The sequence below is a fragment of the Diceros bicornis genome, chromosome 1 (assembly GCF_020826845.1).
Source record: "Diceros bicornis minor isolate mBicDic1 chromosome 1, mDicBic1.mat.cur, whole genome shotgun sequence".
NCBI lineage: Eukaryota > Metazoa > Chordata > Mammalia > Perissodactyla > Rhinocerotidae > Diceros > Diceros bicornis.
This window is the reverse complement of record NC_080740.1, coordinates 41,964,680-41,982,675: the sequence shown is the minus strand read 5'-3', so window position 1 is coordinate 41,982,675 and position 17,996 is coordinate 41,964,680. Positions and strand designations below refer to the sequence as shown.

The 17,996-nt window shown below is 35.6% G+C and overlaps 1 long non-coding RNA gene across 1 annotated transcript in view; it reads left to right on the top strand.

The window, feature by feature from the left end:
• The window catches only part of LOC131404484 (uncharacterized), a 95,287-nt gene extending 81,169 nt beyond the window's left edge, over positions 1–14,118 (top strand). The window contains exons 3-4 of the long non-coding RNA XR_009219805.1: positions 9,509–9,560; positions 13,229–14,118. This is a non-coding gene — a long non-coding RNA (uncharacterized LOC131404484). The remainder of the gene's footprint in view (positions 1–9,508; positions 9,561–13,228) is intronic.
• The last annotated feature ends 3,878 nt before the right edge of the window (positions 14,119–17,996 follow it).

Below are 17,996 nucleotides of genomic sequence, written 5' to 3'. Positions count from 1 at the left end.
GGCGGACTGACACATTGCTTGTCAAGCCACGCTGTGGTGGCGTCCCATATAAAGTAGAGGAAGATGGACAGAGATGTTAGCCCAGGGCCAATCTTCCTCAGCAAAAAGAAGAGTATTGGCAATGCATGTTAGCTCAGGGCTAATTTTCCTCACACACAAAAAATAAATAAAATTTCAAAATAAAATTAAAAAATCGATGGGTGGATGGATACATGAATTCCATAAATTTTTATTAAACAACTATTTATTGAGTACCCACTTACATTTATATTGAGAAAAGAAATTACGAGTTTTATAAAGAAGTGCATGGACTATAAAGTTTCCATGTGAAGATGGTTACGAACATAAACTTTTTCAGTGAATGATGGTTTGAATGATGGATGATGGAATGGGATAATACATTTATTACCAATTGAAGATTACTGTAGTTCTCTGAGAGAGGGAAACTTCCTTTTCCATATTGATGAAGTCTGAAGAATAGCATATTTGGATATTCCATCTCTCTTAACTACAAAAAGGCCACTTGCAGTTCATTTAAGTAAAAGGATGATACAGAAAAAATATGAAAAATCAATTGCAAAACTATTCAAGACACACTTTAGGAAAACATTTTCCCTAAATATAAAAGAACAAATATAAAAAAACAATAAAATTGTGCATAATTTCTGTCATTTGGAGTCGATTATTCAGGACCCTTATTTCTTATTTTCCAAATTTTCATTGTTTGGTAACTCCTTGATCAAAAAGTGAAAAAGAGAAATGAGAGCAGATCATCCTCCTTTCTCCAAAATATTATTTCTACTGCAAGTTGATAAAACCAGAAAAAATCTGGCAGAGATTGAGACCATTAGGTAAAACCAGTTGCATGATGTTAGAACCACTGCTAGTGTGTCTATGTGTGAGGACTATATTATCCTCTCACATATGCACGTGAGAATCTTGGGAGAATTTAATTTCCTACATGTGTAGAAGAAAGATACATGATTTTTTCATTTGGAAGAGATAAAGAAGATGGTAAAGGGTAAAAAGGAAATTTAATAAACTATAATTTGGGGTAGGAAAATGACAGAATAAAAATGAAAAAAGAAAAGAAGAATAGTGGAAATGAAAAAGAGAGGAAGAAAATGTAAAAGGAGTAGAGACATAAAACTAGAGAACATGCTGAATCCAGAGTCTGGAGTGACATATTCAGAGGCAATGAAATCCCTTTTAGTAAATTAGGAGTGAGGAGGCAAGAGTATTATTCTTATGGCTATAAATAATTACTTCATTTTTGCCCCAGATGGCAAAATGAGATATCAATAAAATAAAATACGTAATAAATATCCTCTCTTTTGGGCCACTATCTAAGCAATTAACTGATAAAACCTTTTACTATATATAGGGCTTTGTACAGGGTTTTTTACTTTTTAGTCAGTATATGACACGACTCCTTCCAAATTAAGACAGATGGTAAATTCTACATTTAACATGAATTTCATACAATCTCCAGGGATTTCAAAGCAATTAGAAAGCAAGTATGTCATTCTCACCTAACATAAATTCACATGGGAGATCAAGATAAAATAATTTTTAAACGAACTTGACTGAATCTGTGTCACTAATTTCTGTTATTAGAACATATCCACAAATAGAAAATTGAAACTATGTAAATTTTTTCTCTTATAACTGTCATGCTATTTTCCTAGTCTCACCTAGAATTGGGATTATGCATTTCATGAGACAATAACTGTTTTTTTCATTGCTGTTGTATAATATGTCTCAAATCATAATACTACTTGTAAATGGATTTAATGAGCATAAAAAATGTTCCCATCAGCTACAAATCCAAAATGTCATCATATCTACTCTTTCTCTCCTTTTATGATTATAATTATAACAGAAGACTTGAGAAAGGTAACAATGCTTTTTCTATTTATGTGATAGCATAATTGACAATTACATACCGTGATGGAGTTCATTTATTATGTAATGCTTAATTTTTGTATTCCAATACAAAAAAGCTTAGAATAAAATATTTCCTACAATCCTTCTGGCATCACATATAGTCAAACTAACAGTGCCATCACCTCTATCTATAACATCATGGTTATCTGTCATCATTGCCGTTAGGACTCTGGTCACTCCCCAGGTCTGAGATAATGAAATCTAAAGCTATAACGAAGCTTCAGATTTCACCTACTTGTAAACACATAGTCCAAGAAAAGTATACAACAATGATACCTCATTTGAAAATTAAAACCACAACACAACTGAAGCAACAACAAAAATCTTTAAAAGATACCTTTCACAATTTGTCAAAACTTGATGCACTGAAAGATTGAAATCCATGACATAGTCCATAAACTGCAATCATAATCACATTGCATTAATATTTGTCCTCTGGTGTTTTCCTCAGCTGTAGTATCTCCATTTTCTCCTCTCAATCTAAAATCATCTATCCGTTCTCAGTTCTTCTCTTCATAACCTCAGTAACATCCCATACACACTTTTATTAGTGGTACACTTTGTGGTACTGTTTACAATCCTTTATTGTCTTATTAGTTTCCCACACTAGACTGTAAAATCTTTCAGGGCCAGGACATAGTTTAATTTGTCAGGTAATATTTGTGTCCTACCAAAAGCTTAATCCCTATAATTTCTTGATTTCTGAGTCCTGATTATATGATAGGTGGATCTCCACACACTATGTAATGCAGGGAAGGGTGATGTGTCTCCCGGTCCCAGGTAAACCATGGATTGTAGCTAAACATTGTAATTCCCTTCTATTTCCAGTGATTGGTTTAGGCATAGGTGTTATACACAATGCTGGCCAATGAGAGGTGAGGGGAAGCCTTTGGGTGGCTTCCAGAAAAGGTTTATTAAGCCTTTAAAACAGAATCAAGAAGGAGTTGACCACTCCCCTTCTTTGGAAACTTTTGAGTCTGCATGTGATGTCTATAACTGTGGAAATGATTTAGCACCATGAAGGGAGTTTGCCAGAGACACTGATGACAAATAACTAGTTTCTTGCTTATATTATTTAGCTGCTGAACTACCATCCCTGGAGTCATGTGTCTTCTTGGTATGAAAGATAATTGATTTTTTTCATTGTTTAAGCCTGAATGGTTAGAGTTTCTAATGAGTCAAAGTCTCCTATGCAACATAGATTTTTCCACTTTACTGAGTAAGCCCTCTAATATGTTAAATGAATAATAAACTCTGGTTTCAATGCAGAATGTGAACATTAGACAAGAAAAGTTTAGAAAAAATATTATTTTATGCATCAGAGAACCACTTTATAGAATTTCTGAAATAGCACCTGCAATATAAACTTCCAATAATCAAAGTTCTAGAAAGTGTAATGTATTACAAAGATAATGTGTTGAATCCACAGGACATTCATCTTTTGTCTTATTAACAACAAATTTCTAGATTGGGGAAGGAAAAAAACAGAATATTCAATTTCTGTTACTTCAAATTTGCAGTATTGAACTTGAGGCACAAATTAAATGAAAAAAGCAATTCTCACTTAGTATTTCTATCTTGATTTGGATACTAAAGGATAAAACAGTAAAAGTTGTTTATAAAGTTTCCTTTCTGACATTCAAATTTAACAAATACTCTCTTGATTCTAAATAGGGTGGTTCATTTTTCAAATAAAGAGCCCAGAGTCATGGAGAGAACCAGATGAGGAAGGATATTACAAGTTCTTCACAAAGGAAATACTGCACACTGCTCATATCAGGCCCTTTTCTTTTGAAGTCAAATGTCATCATCTGTCTAGATTATTACTAAGCAAGAAGAAAGAGCTTACATATGTGACAGACAGCATTGAAATTTTGTCTGCAGCCAGTGGCTAAGTAGAAAATTGAAAATACACAGGTGTAAGAAACAGCTTTGTGATTTCTATGCAAATCTATCCTACATGAGTTTATTAATTGAATCATTATTTTTGTCAGGTTACATATGAGCTTCCTCAGAAGTTTTCAAAAGCAAATGATCAAAGATAACCAGAAAAAAAAATCAGGAAAAATGATTTGACCAAAAATAAAATATACATGACTATAATATTTCCCTTAAAAACGTGTCTTTTCTCTAGCTAAAAACATTAACGAGAATCTGTCAATAGTTACAGCTCCCTTATTTTACATGAAACGTGAAGGAGCTAATGAATAATTAAAGCTTAAAGTGTTCATACCTTTTGACCCATTGATTCTACCACAGGAAAGCTATTCTAAATTATTAGGGCAGAAAAGCCGTTTTTTAGTAAGATGTTCAACATTGCATTATAATAAAACACTTTAACATTAAAATAATTGTCAAACAATGGGTGAAATGGTTACAGATATTATTATTAGGCTGTAAATTCGCTGAGCAAATGAACTATGTCCATCTTTCTCACCTTCAGCTCTCAGCACATTTCCTGGGACAGAGAAAATTCACAGGAATCATGATTCATTGACTCACTCATGCATTCTACTTATTCATCCAACAACCAGGTATTAAGCCTTACATTCATTCTAGGAATTATGCCAGCCACTGGTGACACAAGGAAGAATAAGACGGAGTTTGGTCTTTAAGGGGTTATAGTTGGTGATGCAGTTGGGGAAGGAAGGAAGAACAACACATAAATTCCTATGATAAAGTGCTAATGCTCTGCAGGTGTCTGATGGTAGTTTATGGAGGAGATAGTTGAAACCATGTTTTTTTTTTCCCCTCAATGGACATATACAGAAGAGTAATAAGAGTTAACGACAAAAGTGGTGGCATTCACTTAGATTCAAAGAACAAGATGTGACTGGTCAGTCACATAGGTGGGAAGACAGATCTCTGCGGGTCACAAAGTCAGGGAAGGTCAGGGATTTGGAATGGAGCTGGACAAAGAAAGGGCCCAACAAATATTTGTTGAATGAATGTAGCAAGAACGTGGGAGAAGATAATGACTATGAAAAGGATTCTAGACTTTTCCATTTGTGATTGATATTTCTTCATGTTGGAATATTTCTGGAGATGCTTTTTCTCTTAAATTTGTGATAGAGATGCAGATGAGAGGTATTGGAGGCTGACTAATCCCTGCTGCTGCTGAGACCTGGAGCCAGTTCCATGTTCAGTCCTCCATGCAGGGCAGTGGTCCTCCTGGTGCACGGCTGCTTGGAGGGGAGCAGAGATGGCTTCAGGGTCTACTCTCCAGAGAGGCCTATGTGAATAAAGCAGCAACACTTTAGAAACACTTCCCTGTATTCTTTCTATTTACTCTTCAATATGAAAAGAGTTTGGAAGGGATGACAGGAGCAAACTTCAAAAAGTAGTGCATTTTCTGGAATGTTCACACATAAAGAATAAAAAAAGGAAAAATATCAAGCAGTTTAATTTATTTTGATTTTCATACACATCACCACTACTTTCACTTGTGTTGCTTTGTTTTTAACATGGTAAGAAGAATATGATAGTGCAAAATGATGTAGTACTAGCTCAGAAAGGAAACTGCAGATCATGTCGATAAGGGTTTGTTAATATACAGTATTCCTCAACAGAAATTATACTAAATATTATATGAAGTATTACCATAAATAAGAATATTTTCATTTAATTTTAACTTATGAATGCATCTGGGAAACATTCATTTATAGCTTACTTATTACCCAATTATGTCATGTGTGTGGGTGTTTATGTATTTTTCATTGAGTCACAAAGGATATAAATATGAAACAATGAAATCAAAGCAGCTTTGAGGGCTCTTCCTTAGTGCTTTGGGCACTCATAATAAAGTCCTATAATTTATTTTAAAGGCAAGGCATGCAGAGCTCAAAAGTTTAACAAGGTTGCTGCTTACAGAAGATCAGACATAGGAAACCAATATAATTGCCATACTCCTCAACCCAAGTCAATTCTGGAAAAAAGCAAGTAATTTTTACTATAACACTTTCTTTCTCAGAAGACTAAATTAGTTCCAATTACATATTTTACATTCTGTACTTCTATGTTTGATTTTAATAAAAATTCTAACAAGTTGCTCAATATTAATAGTTGAATATAATAATAACACATGCCATTTACTTCTCTGGCCATTTCTTTCAGTGGACTTAATATTGCTATTTAATATAATATTATAGACATATTTAGCACAAAGAAGAAACTGATTACCTGAGAAAGTAAGGCATTAAGTCAGAGAATTGTTCTTTATAATTATTTTCTAATCATAATATATGTAAACCAAATTCTTGGGGCACTAGGAAGATTCATGGATCTTGGAAATATATCCAACTTTTGGCCAAATGGCAGTTTTCTCAGATAACCTGGGCTTTAAAATAGGAGAACTGTTTGGAAAAGGATTATTTACTAAAGTCACGGTGTATTCAACTGCTTTTATATCACTCTGAATATATTCCTATTTGTTAATTATAATATTATATACTTAAATGTTACAATTTTCATACTATTCACATCCCATGAATTCAATCAATTATTGTGAAACATTATCAAAATTATACCACATGCATAAAAAAAAAGATGCACTAGGGCTCAGCCTGGTGGTATAGTGGTTAGGTGAGCATGCTCTGCTTTGGTGGCCCAGGGTTCGCAGGTTCGGATCCCTGGCATGCAACAATGTGCCACTTGTCAGGCCATGCTATGGCGGTGTCCCATATAAAAGTAGAGGAAGATGGGCACGGATGTTAGCCCAGGGCCAATCTTCCTCAGCAAAAAGAGGAGGATTGGCATCAGATGTTAGCTCAGGGCTAATCTTCCTCAAAAAAAAAAAAAAAGGGATGCACTATAAAACAGACAGTTAAAGAGGGAAAAGTACTGAATAGAAAGACCAGGTTCTAGCTCTGACCCACCACGGAGCTGTGGGAACTTGGGCAAGCCACTTAATGCCTTTTGGACTCAGATTTTTCATCCATAATATCAATGATTTAGTTATACGGGTTTAAGTTCAAAAATTCAAAGATTTTCCAAGATTCCGAATTCCCATTTCTACTTACATATTATCACTGAGTTAAGACTCCAATAGGAGGAAACACATAGAAACAAGTAAATAAATAAGTAAAATAATTGCAGTTGTGATAGGCAGAATAACAGCTCCCTAAAGATATCCACATCCTAATCCCAGGAATATATTATTATATTATATTGCATTATATTATGATTAAATTATGTATTATTGATTTTACCATTTATTAAATGGAGAGCTACAAAGATCATGAAAACAATGCTGAGTCATTTTATATTTAAGATTTCTTGTGTATACTTGAAAGCATTTCTAGATTGGTCAGGATATTTTTTTCTAGCCCATGAAAGGAAAGTTATAAGCATGGCGTATGTATAGACTGTAGGTACAGTACGTTACATTTATGTAACTAGATTAAAGAATATATTTTCAAGAGTCTGAAAATAGCCCAGGCAGTAGTAATCTATGGAACACTAACATAGAGCCGGAAGCTCATCAATAAGAAAAAAGAAAAAGACTGCACATGTGGTTGAATGAGGGCTGATAACTTAGAGCCTTTCCTCTCACCTCAAACATCCACAGGAGGGACTCCATAGAGTAACACTCCTGGCCTCTCTCTGCCAACCCCTCACTCTTTTCTGTGAGAAGAAGCATGAGTTATGTAATTGGTGAATTTGGAAGAATAAGGGATGATCATGCTTGGCTCAACTCCCTACTCTTTGTAGATCTCTCTGCCCGCAGAGCAGGTATTCTCATGGATTATCTCCTGACACTACAAGGTTTGTACCTGTAGCAGAAGTAGGCTTTTGTCCAGCACAGCTTCAGACTTGATGGCTGACTGTTTCCAATCCAAGAGGACTATCTGCAGGACTATATGGCCTAGATCTGCGTAGAGATCTAGCTCTCAACAATAATAAAGGTGACATATTGATATCCTTATGCTGGACCTTTGTGTAAATCTCAAATGGTTCCTAACATAAGTATGAGGTGTAGTACTAATTGTGTACCCTAAAACCATAACAAACAGCACGTTAGATACTTTATACTTTTCCATTCATTTATTCAGTCTTCATTCAACCAATATTTGAGCACTAGCAAGCAAAAGAGACAGACATGATTACCACTCTCGCTGAGGTAATATTCCAGTGGGAGGAAACAGTTAAAAACAAATAAACAAAAAAGTAAAACAATTCTAGTTGTGGTAGACAGAATAATGGCTCTCCAAAGATGTCCACAACCTAATCCCGGGAATCCATGAATACGTTAGGTTACATTGGAAAAGGGGAATTAGGTTGCAGATGAAATAACAGTTGCTAATAAACTGACCTTGAGATGAGAAATCATTCTGGACTATCCAGGTGAATCCAATATAATCACAAGAGTCCATTAAATGTGGAAGAGGGAGGCAGAAGAGCAAGCATCAAAGTAGGACCATGTGAGAAAGACTCAACTGGCCATTGTCGGCTTTGAAGATGGAGGAAGGGGCTGTGAGCCAAGGAATGCAGGCTGCTTCTAGAAGCTGGAAAAGGCAAAGGAGGCTCCTAATCTAGAGCCTCCAGAAAGGAACACAGCCTTACTGACTCCTTAATTTTAGTCCAGTGAAACTCATTTTAGGTTTGGATCACTAGAGCTAGAAGATAATACATTTGTGTTGTTTTAAGCCACTAAGTTTGTGGTGATGTGTTACAGCAGCAATAGGAAACTAACACAGTAGTCATAAGTGCTGTGAAGACTTCTGTACTTATAATGAGATTGGGCATACCTGGGGTAAGGTGAGTGAGCTATCAGGCACATGGTAGTTCAGCCTACCTGGCAGAGCAGTTTTAAATATTTCTCATATTAATGCTTTTAGGAAGGCCATGTGCTTTCCTGCTGGTCACATGCCTCCATGACGAGTACTTTTTTTCCATTGGATATATGGCAGAGTAAATAGGGCCTATGAGATTTTCAGTAACCAACAATAATTTTGAGACTCCCTTAATTCCCCCCAAATGATATATTTAAAAAAAATCCTTTGTTGGGGCCGGCCCCATGGCAGAGCAGTTGAGTGCACGCACTCCGCTGCTGGCAGCCCGGGTTCGGATCCCGGGTGCGCAGCAACGCACCACTTGTCAGGTCATGCTGTGGCGGCGTCCCACATAAAATGGAGGAAGATCAGCACTGATGTTAGCTCAGGGCCAGTCTTCCTCAGCAGAAAAAAAAAAAAAAGAGGAGGAGGATTGGCATGGATGTTAGTTCAGGGCTGATCTTCCTCACACACACACACACACACAAACACACGCACAAAAAAAAACCCTTTGCAAAATAAAGGTAATGAAGTTAATTACATGCTTACAAAATGTACCATTATGCTAATTTAATTCATCTTAATTTATTATATATATAAAATTTATTACACTTGAAAACAGTTTTCTCACTTGGCAAAAATTCCTACATATTTCTGATTATGAAGTCCGTATGATTATGAAGACATTACAGATAACCGTCAGTCAAATCCGTTATTTGTAGCCAAATAACTTCAAAAAGAAATTCTAAATGTCCGTCTAAACGTTTAACCGCAAATTCTATTTCATGTAGGATGTGGGAGTACTTTAACCTATGTGATGTCACGTGGGAAGGATCTCTGAAGGTAAGAGTGTCTATGGTCCCTGAGAGTCTTCAAAGGGCCCTGCTCACCACTCCCTATTGCCTTTCTCTTGCACAAACATCCAACTTCATTTGCATTATCAGCTTGTTCTCTGATTACAACTGGGGTTTGGACTCCTTGTCCAGCCACCGATTGACAAGCTTGGAAATGAGAAAAGGAATTTGACTTGCCTTCACTTTGCACTGAGGAATCAGTGAGTACACCCGAACCTCTTCTATACCGGTCCTCCAACATACGTCACATCAAATTTCATATATGACTTACTTTCCACTTTTGGAATAATGAGGAAAAGCAGCTATACTGCAATAACTCACTTAACCAGAACTCAAGAGTCCTGGGTTCAGTTCTTCATGTTTAATGGAGAATTTGGCCCAAATAATCTCTAAGTTCTAAAACATCTATTTCTATGCCTTCTAGGGTCACAATAACACTGGGTTTTGCTTAATAATTTGGGCTATCAGAAATCCTCACCTTTAAGACTTCCTATAGCTCCAACTTTTCCAGGGCACATCAAAACTGCCTGGGATTAGGAGGCAGATGGGCTAGTAAGGATTAAACTGATCAACGTGCCCAAATAAGTGATATCGCAGTGTCCCATCCCCTCTACAAGTCATCAAGGTGTAGTCTGTTTACTTTTGTAAAGTTTATTCTTCCTGAAAATTTAGAAATTCTGTAGTCCATTTAAGGGAATCACTTGAAAGAACAAAGCTGTACAAGGAAACGTAAATTTTAAGTCTTCCTTTCAAAACATTGATTGGAAAAACTTCATTGGAACGATCTTGTTATTTGTAGGGTTATGTCTGGAAGGACCTATAATTCAGACGCCACTATCACAAGAGAAACAGTAATCCTTATTTCAAGATAACTGTGATACTTCTAAATTGGTATTTGCTTCTAGAAGGACAAACATTTTATAAGTTCAAAGCCCTTAAATATATCAGCTTGTAGCAAACCACTGTGAATTTGAAAACAAACCACCACCAAAAGAAATGCTGTTTAAATCAGGCCATTGTCCTGGTTTTGAAATATCAAGCTAAGATCAAAGGGTTTTATTCAGGTTTTTTATGTTAATAAAAATTGTGTCTTTTCAGTATAAGTTTTTCCAGAAAGAGATTATCATATACAAGGTTAGATATAATTATAAGACTTTTTAAAAGAAGTGCCAAAGACTAAAAATAAATGCAAAAGATATTTTGAACAGACAATGATAAAACTTTTCCATGCAATCTCACCACAAATATTGGCATCATTTGCAGATATCAGGTAAGAATGGCCTGAGGATACTATTATAACTAAATGCTAATTTACACTAAATGTGTTTGATAATGTCCATGTACCTTCTTTAATTCTGCTTTCTATTTTCTCAAACTCTTAAAAAAATTGAAGCTGTGCATGTACATTTAGTTTAATTCTGGTCTCCTTTTGAAATAGACATGCTTAATACAATCTACAATCTTCCTTCTAGTGTTTATAGTACGTGATAATGGCTCCTTGTACCTCATAAAATAAAACAAGTGTCTCCTTTACACTTTCCATTTTATTTCCTCAACAATAATAACAGCATTTTTAGTTTTCCTGTCTGAAGTTTACCAGAACATTGGCATATTCAAATAAAGATGTTTTAAGATATTTCCTGCAAGGTATCCTAAGGACATCATTTCCTGACAATCAAAATCCAACCAGGAGCTCATTAGTGCTATTACAAAAGAGTGATCCTTTTGGTAGACGAAAAGCAAGTAATCACCATTCTATTGAAAAGTTGAGATAAATAACTGATAGCCATGACTAGAACACTTGATGGGAATTTTCTAAGCTTTTGATGCATTCATTATGCAAAGCAAAGGAGTCTTTTGTCTTTCATACATCCTAAGATTAAAAGCAGGGAACAATGAGCAACACTGACTACTTTTCTTATAGTAAATGCATGACTGGGAAAAGTGAAGGTATAACTCTGGCAGCTACTAAATTCAAGAAAGGATTTTCCTGGAGGGTAAGAGGTATGTTTTACCGTCATCAGAAATCCTGAAAAAATAGATGGGTGTCATTTGATAAATTAAAAATCAAGACTAATATTATTAAAGTGAAAAATGCTAAATATTTTCATGGATGCTGAGTCTGTGCAGAGAAACTTATATTTTCTTCCATTCTTAGAAGCTAAAAACTTGATCATTAACCAACTGGGAAGAAGACTTCAGTCTCCCTGGGCCATTGGTTTATAGCCCGCCACATGAATCAGTCTGGTGACGCTTCCCCAGCTGCCAAGTCTGATATGCAACAGAATTGCCCCTTATCCTTCAGAGCCCCTGACTTCTTTTTCATACCTTGTTTCTCTTAAGAGTTTAACGAAAGAAACTTTCTTTATTAATAGTTGACGTTATTTTAACTTTCCTTCTTCCCCTTATCAAAAGTGGTGCCTTAACTTCTAAGTACTACAAATGATTTTCATTTAAGAAGGAAAAATGGGTATTTCCTAAAGCCATTTCACAAATATCCTAAGAGAATCATTTGCAGCCTGTAAGAAGCCTTTACTTGAACTAAGGAACATAACAGGCAGCAGATTAGACGGCTCTTACTCTAAAGGTACCCCAGCTGAGCGCGCACACTTAACCGCTTGCCCCGCCAGGTCGGCCTGTGAAACTTACTTTTAACGTGGCCAATGTTCTACTCTCACCTGGATTTTTACAAAACTGAAGTGTATTGGGAAGTTCACAGGTTTTGGAGCAGATCAGAATTGTCGTCAAGTTACAACTCTGTCACTTAATAGTTGGGAGATCCAGGGCAAGTAATCTTAACCTCTCCAAGCCTCAGTCTCTTGGTAACAAGGGGAATAAATATTTACCTTAAATTAGGTGATCAAGATGGCCTTAGTGTTCCCTTCAGCTTGACTAAAGTTTAGACAGATTTCTTCCTGACTATAGGACTCCGACCTCCCTTTTCTTAAAGCTTTTACTTTAGAAACCTTTCAATTATAAATTCTGTCTCTATCCTTTGAGACGTAAATCTTCTCTCAGCCTCTTGCCAGTTTTACAACCCAGGAATGTCTTTCTCAACCCGGAGCCATCCTTTTGAACCATAATCATCAAGAAAGATGGCACTCCCTGCTCCTATCTCCCAATCTCTGAGGGAGGGGAGGAGCCTAACTTCAAAAAGGACCAATCAGCAAAAACAGAGGGCCTAATCACGCTGACCAACCTAACCTCCTCCACTGAAGGTCATTTCCACTAGCTAACCACAGCACTAAAATCTCCCTGTCTTTTGTTTCAGGTGAGTTGAGTTCAGTCTTTCTCCCTCATTGCAGTAATCTTGACCTCTATTGCAATAGTCTTAAAATCATCCCTGCCTATTTAACCTGTCTGGTGCAATTTTTCTTTGACAAGGGTTGTTACAAGGATTAAATAAAATGGCATATGTAAAATATCTAATATGGCATATAATGGTTGCTTGGTAATCTTAGTTTCTCTCCACCTCCCTCTCTTTCAAAGCACACAACTCTTCTCTGGATAGAGATCCCTGAAAATCCCAAATGCCTCTTTTCAAAGATCAGGTATACGATATAGCAATTAAACAACTCAAAAAAAAAAAAAAACAACTCTTGTGTTTTTTTATGGAAGAACAGACTCAAGGAATCTAACAGCAAGTTTTATTTCCAGCATCTGAAGAGCCGGCTTGAATGATCTGCACCTTAGCGCCAATAACAATGATGCGGCTTTGACAGCTGCATCTTGGCCAGAGGACACAGAAGGTCTCCAGCCCAAATACACTATCATCAGCACCAGATTCCAAGCAGAGAAGGCCAATAAATATTATGGTCCCAAAGTCAAACTGCAAGTTTCCTCTTTAGGAACTGATAAAACCATGCAGCGAGACTATCAGAGCGTCATCACATCAGGAGGCATAGAGATGACATGTTCAGCAATATCAAATGTAAAATCTCAAAGTCCATTTTAGTCTAAATGTGCTCCAGAGTTAAACCAAAGAAATCCTCCTGCCAAGTTGCTCTCTGAGTCAGAAAAGAATAAAATGCAAGTCACTCTCAGTTAAATTTTCATAAATGTGAAAATGGTCTCTTCTTTTTATTCTTTAGTGGGATCACTCCCAAGACTGTTTGGAGCCATTTTTATACCCACTTTGATTAGATTACATTTCTCTGAACTTCGCTGCATGACTGTTAAAGGGGAATGATAAAAGATACAATGTGAATCTGTGAATAAAAGTGCTTCTTCAAAAGTGGCTTTTCTGTTATGCAAGAGGCAATCAATGACATACCAGGATCTTCTCTGCTGCAATACTTGATAATTTTTTTCGATTGGGATGTTTCACAAACTTTTGCTCTCCACATCAACCCATGATAGGCTCTAGTTCAAGTTTATTAACTGGCAATATTTATTTCTAGGAGTAATTACCACAAGATCAGAAAAGTGCACTGTGAATTATTTACATTCTTTGCTATTTTAATATTTAACATAGAATTTGAAGACTTTTAATGATTATATGTTCTTATTGTTGGCTTATGTCCTGCATGTCAAAAATTGACTTTTACTTTCTCAGCTAAAGAGCATAAATACAAAGAAATAAAGAAAAATTTGAAGTGTGTTAAAGCTAGTGTGGAAAATATAAGCCAATTATAAAGCATAAACATAATTAATAGAAAATATAATCTAGAGGTTATTTAGAATATCATTTTTCTAAACATTGAAAATTGATTTCTACTTTCTTTGCATAAAAATGAAAAAGATAAAGAAACAAAGTTTGTCTAAAGTACATGTGGAAAATACCAAGGTACATATGAGTTTATTATAATTAATCAACATGACTTGAGAAAGTAGAATTTGAGGGAGGCCATGAAGAATATAAGATTTCTAATAATGCCAGAATATTATATTTGATACTTTAGCTTAAATGCCCTATCAGGAAATCTGAACAACAGCTGACTGATAATGAATTATTGTCCTAAAATTAGAATAACATTCTATATTCATAATTGTTTTAGGATTACTGATACCTGAGCACATTACTGATACTTAAGCAATATTCTTAAAATGCACACTACTCAACTTTTGGTCTTTGACACAGTTTAATATCAAAATTTTACTTTTCACTTTTTAAAATAGACTGACTCAGCGAATCCTAGAAACTTTGAGTGGTAAAGTAATACATAGAAGACATATATTTCCCACTTTAAATTTACCTTAAATGGATCTCTAGCTCAGGAATTAATTACTTTTATAATGCTGCCTTAACCAAAACAAGATTTTAATACTTCACATAAACTCTTTAAAATATAGATTTCTAAGTACATTCCTGTCTCTTGCTCATATGGGAAAAGAAAGATGTGAATAGACTCCATAAGTACTGATTTCATGCTATTGCAATTAGGATGAAATAATTAACATAAGATGTACTGTTCTCTGTACACTATTATTTAGTGGTTCTTAATCATCCTGATATCCTGGAATCACCTGGGTAATTTTAAAACATACTGATGTTTGGGCCCACCATGAAGAGATTCTGATTTAATTGGTCCAGGATGGGGCTTAAGGTAAAATCTTCCGAGGATTCTGACAGCATTGAGATCTACACTGGTATATATAGGATAGCAGAGGAATAGGCTCCTGAGATCTAAAACATTCCTCGGCACAGTGGCGCTCTAGTTGCTATACCATACAATGCTAAGAATTTTTAGAACATGTGTTCTCAGATTTCTTCATCTCTCCATCTGGAAAATAAAATCAGGTTCTCTTCAGAGCAATTAGCGCCACCCTTTTATAGGAAGCTTGCACTCTTTTAGATTTGCAACACATCCCTAGGCCAGGAAAGGAGAGAAAAGAAGAGAACCTGAAACCAATGGAGTCAGTTTCCCACACTCATAGAAATCCTGCCCCCCATCACTGCCCATTTCCAAGATCTAAGATCAGATGGAAATTCTGCCTTCCACAGCACCACATGCTCAGAATCGACAAGTGTCTTTTATTCTTCTCCACCATTTATGTAAGTCCAGATGCATCATCAGTATCTAACTCATTATAGAAAAGTTCGGAAGATACCTTAAGGTAGTATATACTGCAAAGTCCAATTCCATTCTTCTGGGCTTTAAAGGGCTAGTGTGCATAATCAGTAGCTATTTACATCAGCCCATAGGGTACAAGAAATCCAGAACTGCTTCCCTCATTTCATGGATTAGGAAATTTATGAGGACCAACATTTATAACTGTAAGCTAAGTAAATGTCACACTTTTTAACTATTAATAAGGAAACTCTCCACACACTGAACCAAAGATAGATAAATAGTCTTTTCAAAGACTTTGGACATTCACTCCAATCTCTCCCAACATTGCAAGGAACAATACATTAAAAAAGAGCAATAGAAAAAGCTGTGAGAATAAGAAATGGTAATCAATAAAATACTTTACACTTGGTTGTTCATTCTATGAATTCAGTCAACAAATATATATTGAGATGGCTGCTGTATCTTTACCAAAATGATTTTATCAAACACAACAGAAAGAATGTCCCGTACTCAGTTTACATGATAGGCACTCGGCAGGAAATAAAACAACATGAGGCTTCAGTTCACCAGGCTTAGGAAATAAATCTGACGTAAATGCTGAACATAACCATGGAAAAATAATTAGAATTTTCTCAATGGGAAGAAAACTCATAACTTTGTATACTTATTCCAGTGATTGGAGACAGGTTTAGGGAGGTTTCAGGAGAATGCTGTCTGTACAATTCCAGCTACAAATTGTATTTATCTCTTTTATTTTATCTTTGAATCCGGCGCTGCAGTTCTTGCCAGCAGAGAGGACTCATTATTGTTCCCATCTACATCATCGTAGTGATTTGGACAGAGCTTAGCATGACATGGATCTTAAATGCATGCAATTGAAAGACTACACATAAACCTAACTAAAATCCTCATCCTCAGAGGAACATTTATAGGCAGACCTGTCTCTCAGAAATCCCTCTGATCAGCTATATCCTCATCCCTGGGAGGAAAAAGCAGCTTTTTCCCATGTTGCTAGTTAAAGTACAGTGTATCTTCAAATTAAAAAAAAAAAAATAGCGAAAACGTAAAATATAAGAGTGACATGTTATATAATCTTAATCTAAGTGGTGAAAAAGCACAATTAAACCCTTACATATTCATTTAAGTGCACAACCTGCATTTTATTCCACTGTATTCAGGTCGATTTTTAAGTACAAGATTTTAATTGCTTATTTCTTTATTTCAATTTTCTGCTCACTTCTCTTCCTTCTTTTTGCCTAGCACTTTTTGCATATGTGACTGCACTTTACATTATTAGCTCGAATTTTCTTGCTTATTTCTTCTTCTCCACCAAGATTCTGATTCTTACACACCCATTTGTAGCAATCTGTCTTCTATGGGAACTGCTTGTTTTAAGGCAATAGGAATAAATCTTATATCAAGTGAGGAGATTTACATTTCTGTACATGAATTTGCATATAAGTTTATTTGTTCTACTAGGAACCTATTAAGTGAAGGGACTGAATTTAATCACTGTAAGTTTCTTCTACTCTAATACCCTATGGTTTTTGCCAGTGAAAGTAGATATGGTAAATAACTGCCTTTATATAATATTGTTAATTTAAGAGAAGATATAGACCTAAATTTATATTTATTTAATTACTAGGAGGCTATTTTTCCCATATATATTTTTATGTTTTGTTTTTTTTAATTTTTACCTTTGTTGGACCCATTTTACCACTGTGATGTTTTTTTAAATTATTTTTTTATTGATTGATTGATTAGGAGAGGATTTGGATGAATGGTAGAAATCTACAGAGCAAGATTTACAAAACCATAACAGAAAGGAGAAATTATTTCAGGCTGGGGCCACATGTCCAAGAGAAGGTGCAGCAGTAGGCAACGAGTAAGGCACGTCAGGGGGACAGTAATTTAGACTACGTGGCTGGAGCAGTCTTATCAACGTTGGGCTCCCTCGACTGGGAGGTTATAAAAGAAACCTTGAAAGAGTTTTCGTTAGAACTGCCAAGCCCAGAGTTAAGATTTAAAGAGCAGATTGTCCTGAGCCTTCGAAATTTCTGGATTGAGATGAAATGATGAAAGGAAAATTTCTCTGTTGGATACCTGCAGAATGGTGTGGAAGCTCAGGTAAGAGGTCGAGTGACCAGGCAGGTGGCAAATGTAACGTCAGAACTGAGGGGATAAAAGCCTCTCTGAGGAGAGTGTCATTGGGAATGACATTACAAAAAAAAAAGGACTTGGCAAAAAATTCAAATTACTTGGATAAAAGGAATAAGAGAGATGCAGAAGTTAAATACAACTGAAAATTGGAGATTTGATGACCAGAAGATTTATTGGGAAGTCATATGGAGGAGCTGTTTTTAATATTAATTCTCTGTAATACTAATTATAGATAGTAAGTCCCCTCAGAA